Source organism: Acomys russatus, chromosome 7 (assembly GCF_903995435.1).
Source record: "Acomys russatus chromosome 7, mAcoRus1.1, whole genome shotgun sequence".
Lineage (NCBI taxonomy): Eukaryota > Metazoa > Chordata > Mammalia > Rodentia > Muridae > Acomys > Acomys russatus.
In genome coordinates this window covers 16,073,496-16,079,181 of record NC_067143.1, presented here as the reverse complement: position 1 = coordinate 16,079,181, position 5,686 = coordinate 16,073,496, and the positions used below count along the sequence as shown (strand labels likewise).

The 5,686-nt window shown below is 42.6% G+C and overlaps 1 pseudogene; it reads right to left on the bottom strand.

The window, feature by feature from the left end:
• Window positions 1-5,176: 5,176 nt before the first annotated feature.
• LOC127192493 (uncharacterized) lies at window positions 5,177-5,312 on the bottom strand (annotated as a pseudogene).
• Window positions 5,313-5,686: the final 374 nt, after the last annotated feature.

Sequence of the window (5,686 nt, the reverse complement as noted above, 5' to 3'; positions counted from 1 at the left end):
AATTTCATCACATTATGTAGGAAATACAATTGTCTATTGATACTTCAGGGAAATTAATTCTGGAACAATAGCAAAATCCAAAAACAATCCAGTTCCTTGTTTAAATGGCAAAAATATTTACATGTGATCCACTCATGTCTTCCTGTATTCCTTACATCATCTCTAGATGACCCAATCCTATCCAGTCTTAGAGAATAATGACAGGAAAGAAAATATGTACATGTGCAGTAATCATAATTTATTTTCACTTGTTTTCCCTCTGTGAGTGGTTGAATCCACAGTTACAGAGCCCAAAGATATGAAGGACTGACTGTATATATGTGAGAAGAAAAAAATATGACAACAAAAATACATAAACATGTGCACCCTCCTTCAATCCATGGAGTTATAAATACTGATTTGTTTGAAACAAGTTGGTTTATTGATTATGATATTACAGTAGTTTCCATACAGTTGGAGCTCAAAATAAAGCATTGCTTTGGTTTGGGTAGGTTAGCATGTTTCCACTGTGTTGCTTTGGAATGATATCCAATCATTTGCATAAAATGAAATGAACCCTTTAAGCTTTGATGCAATCTTTTTGAGCACCGTGACTCCTTGTACACTGAATGTGTAGTAAGAATGCTAACCCCTGCTACAACTGTTGAGTGAGTGGGGGGGGGGGATTCTTCTAAAGTGGCTTGTAAAGAGAATTAACGATTTCTGCAGTTAGTGTTTCTTGAGACACCAATTAGAACAATGATATGTAATGCACGTGGGAGCAATGAAATAAATTGCTGAGTGGTGTTGCCAAGCAACCCAAGGAAGGTGGAACTTTTTTTTTTTTTTTTTTTTTTTTACTAGCATCAGGCTTTTGTAGACACTGAAGAAACTCATTGCATATGCTTGGAACACAAATAGTTAGGTATGGAGTGAAATGTATTATTTAAAGCCTATCAGAAAATGGTCCTCAAAGAATCTGTGTAGTCATTGAAAGGAAAGGAAGGAAGGAAGGAAGGAACTAAAGAAGGAAGGGAGGGAGGGAGAGAAGAGAAGAAGGGAAGGAAGGAAGGGAGGGTGGGAAGGAGCAAGGGAGGGAAGGAGAGCAAGCGAGGAGAGGAGAGGAAAAGAGAGGAGAGGAGAGGAGAGGAAAAGAGAGGAGAGGGGAGGAGATAGCTATTTTGCAATCTCTTATTGTGCTTCAGCCACAGGGAACAAAAATAAAAATTAAAAGAACAAGAAAGCCTTGCTTTAGTCTCAGAGCAAAGCAAGCAAATGCTGTCACAAAATGGTTATCTTTGCAAAGATGGTACATAAAAATTATTTTCAGAACACAAAAGCAAATGTATTTGTTGATTCTTCTTCCCTTGCTTCATGTACTTAATGCATCTGAGGATCACTTCAAATCAACATCAGAGATCTTTGTAAAATTTCACTTCATAGCTCAGTCAGTTAAATAATAGGTGCAGCCCTCTCCCTGAGCTCTAGTGTTTTTATTACCCCAACACTATAGTGGCAGACTAGGCAGTGCGCTGTTCTGTATGTGTGTGAATCTTGAAGCGAGAGTCTCCAAGCAAGCTGGCTGCAACTCTCGACATGTGGCCAACTTCTACCCAGTGCATGAATCCTGGAAGCCCTGCCAACAGGAGTGTGTCCTTAAGGTTTTGACCAGTGCCATTTTTGTGAATGAGGAATAGATATTTTTACCAGTGTGCCTTTACTGTGAATTTCTTTCACCAGGAGTCAAAGTAATTTGCTTTGAGTGTTAATTTTTATGCTGTATGCTATATGTCTGTCTGTTACTCTGCTTTGCCTACAGGTTATCCTATTGATTTTTTTTTTTTGACTTTTCTGGGCTTTTAAGAGTTCTTTATACATTAAGAAAATAAATAGTTTCCAAGCTTGTCCTTTTATTTTCTTGTTCCTATTTTAAAAGCATTATTAATATTGTAAAAGGATCTTTCTTCTCAATCCACAAACTATTCAGACATGCCTTCACATTTTTATCTATTACCTGAATGGTTTCATGTTTATGCTTGTGTTTCTAGTGGATTTGCGCTTTATTTTGATGCATGGAGTTCTAGCAGGGTCTATAGGTTCTGCTTTCCCCTGACTACCTTCTTTCACACCTCCATGAATCAGTAATTATTCCTGCGGTGTAGACTCACATGGCAGTGGACAGACCCTTTGGTGACCTTTGCCCCCTATTATCCCTTCTCTGGTGTGTGAGTAGTGCTTTACTGGTCCCAGACTATGGCAAGAGTAGAGGTAAGTCACTGTCCTGGTAACTATCCATTACCTAGCAAAGAGGAAAGGAAGCCATGCCTATAAGCATGATAAGACTCAAACAGCCGATGGTAGTGCATGTTCAAATCATTCTCCACTGTGGGTTTTAAACGAATGAACTTCTAGGAATTAAATGGAATTTCAGAGGCCTCTTTGCACTGAGGACGGTGTTTGATACGCAAGCACAAGGACCTGGCTTTCATCCCCAGTGCGTACTTGTCAACTCTGGGAGCAGTGCAGTTTGCTCAGGCAAGCAGACATAGGCAAATCTCTGGTCTTTACTGGCCATCTAACTTAACTGGTTGGTGAGACCCTGGTTCGGGAGATCCTGTCTCAAAAACCCAGGTGGACAGCTACTGGGACATGATACCAAAAGTTGTCCTCAGACTACATGCATATACAGCTTCATCTGCATACTTATGTACATACATACACACACACACACACACACATACACACACACACATACACACACACACACACACACACACATACACACACACATACACACACATACACACACACACATACACACACACATACACACACACACATACACACACACACACACACACACACACATACACACACACACATACACACACACACACACATACACACACACACAAGTGTAGTGGGTGATGTAGAAATTTCACAGCAGAGGTTGTTGACTAACAAAGATTAAGAAAACAAAACAAAGCCGGGTTCGGTGGCAGAGGCAGGTGGATCTCTGAATTTGAAGCCAGCTTGGTCTACAAAGCAAGTCCAGGAGAGTGAAGGATACCCAGAGAAACTCTGTCTTGAAAAACCAAAAGTAAAGCAAACCTAACCAAACTAAACCAAAACAAAAAATATTTATCTTCAGTAAATTTAATTGTCAATTACTTTGGAAATGATTTCAAATATTGCCAAAAACAGGAAAGAATAAAGTAGCAATAGAGAATAAAGAATAGAAATTCAACATTGACATCTATAAGCTTTGAAAATAATTATTGAAGTCATCACCTTCAGTTACATTCAGCTGCTGCCATCTAATTTTAAGGCTTCTTGTGTTGTGATGCACACCCTATTCTAGCCATACTCTAGATTTGGTATTTCATTTTCTTCTTTGTCTTGTTGGGGGCACATTAGCAACATGTCAAAGGTTTTTATTTTTTTATTTTTAAATATATTTTATTAATTTATTCATACTACATCTCGATTGTCATCCCATTCCTTGTATCCTCCCATCCCTCCCTCCCTCCTGCTTTCCCCCTACTCCCCTCCCTTATGACTGTGACTGAGGGGGACCTCCTCCTCCTGTATATGCTCATAGGGTATCGAGTCTCTTGGTAGCCTGCTATCCTTCCTGTAGGTTTTTCTTTTAAACAGATATCAAAATTGTATTTCTTACAGTGTGATTCTTTCCTCCCTCACTCTTTCCCTCTCTCCCTTCCTCCTTCCCTCCATCTCCCCCTTCTCTTTTTCTTTTGGCACTTTACAGCCTGATCCCAGTCTCCTCCATCCTTAATGTATGTCGAAGCACTACTAAATCTCCAGGACCAGATCCACTGTATTGACCAGGCAAAGTGTAAGGCCTACTCTCCCTTAGAGTGCTATAGTCAGTGAAGGAACAGGGTGGCTTTCCCACTCTTATGACACTAGGGTCAGCTCTTCCAGCTACCATAGGTAGCAAAGGAGAATGCGGGGCGGGGCTGCAGGGAGGCATCACCGCAGCACTTATGTCACCTTATACCAGATGAGCGCCTGGGATAGCTCTCCTGCACTCTTATCCTGAGGGTGGTGGTATGCTCTCCTGCACTCCCCTCCCCCAAGGCCAGCTCTACTGTAATGCCCAGGCGAGGTGCAATGCCCACTCTCCTTGGATTTGGCTGCCAGCAAAGGTCAGAGTCATTTCAATTGCTTTTGTGACCTTAGGGCCAGCTCTCTGGACTACCACAGGTGGTAAGAGGTAAGGTGGGCAAGACATACCCCCACACCCATGCTATCTCATGGAAGACAAGTGATGTGGCCAACTCTACTGAGATCTAGCTCTTGGGATTGGTTCACCCGCACCCCCCACCACTAGGGTCAACTCTGCTCTGCTGTACAGGTAAGCTTCAAGGCCTGCTCTCCCAATGCTGCAGTTGGTGATGGTCAGGGATAGGTCTCCCAAGCTCATGACCCTGTGGGCATCTTTCCAGACTGCTGGAGGTGGCAAGAGCTGGTGGTGGGGCATCACCTTTGTGTCCATGCTATCCCACGGCAGACAAGTGGCAGGATTGGCTCTCCCACACTCACATTCTTGTGCTTAGCTCACCCACATTCTGTCACTAGGACCAGAGCCACTATGCTGTGTGGGCAAGGGGCAGGACTGGCTCTCCTGTGTGCAGCCACCACTGAGAGATCTGGCCAGCTCTTCAGAGGACAGCATCTTCAGTGAGGGGAGGGGCCTGTTATGCACAGCACCTGGAAATCCATGAGGTCCCTGGTTAATAATATGAGCCACAGATATTGGCACTGACCCCTGCTACTGTGTAGCCACAGACCGAGACATAGCCCTCAATGGAAACTCAGGCTGGGACCACAAAATGGCATCAGGTGACAGGGCTGGATACCCACAACAGGCTTTTCCTCTCAAGGCTTCAGTCCCATCTCTCTTGATAATGCTCAAGCTGCTCCACTTCTCTTTCTCTCCTATCTGACCTCCACATAATCGCAAATTGTGATGGCTCCCACTGCAGGTTAGTCACGTGGCTGATGGGCCCCTGGGTGACAACCTCATTTGTGATGCATAGTGTGGCATCAAAGCAGGTGTCTATGACCCACCTGTGTCATGCTCTGAAGGGGAGGTCTGTGGGTGGCATGGCGGTTCACCGGTCTGGTCTCTTTCTACTTTCTTCCTTCTGCACTGTTTGATTTGATTTGATTTTTATGAGTCCTAGGTATAAGACAGGTTTGGCCACCAAGCCACGATTCAAGCTAGGATGAACACAGGACTTGCTCTGCCCTGACTGATTTAAAAACACCACCACCAACAAGGTGTCTCTTTGCCCATTACTGGGGTGGGGGTGGGGGGTTGCAGTTTAATATATATTAGTGAAACAATGCAAACTATAGTTTAATATAATAATCTTAAAATAAGAGAAAAAATAAATCCACACTTATATTACTCTGTCTAATCGGCTGTACCAACATTGCTTTCTTCATGTCAATTAAAATTGTTTTCTCTTGTCACTATTTTTCATCTGAAGGACTTTATGTAGTGTATGTTTTGGAGTAAATGTAGTACTAATGAATTACCAGATTTTCTCTACCTAGAAATGGCTTCATCTTTATTTTTGGAAAGTTGTTGTGGTTATTTGAATGAGAATTGTCCCTCATAGTCTTGAGCATTTGAACACTTGGTCCCCAGTCTGTGGCACTGTTTGGGAAGATTCAG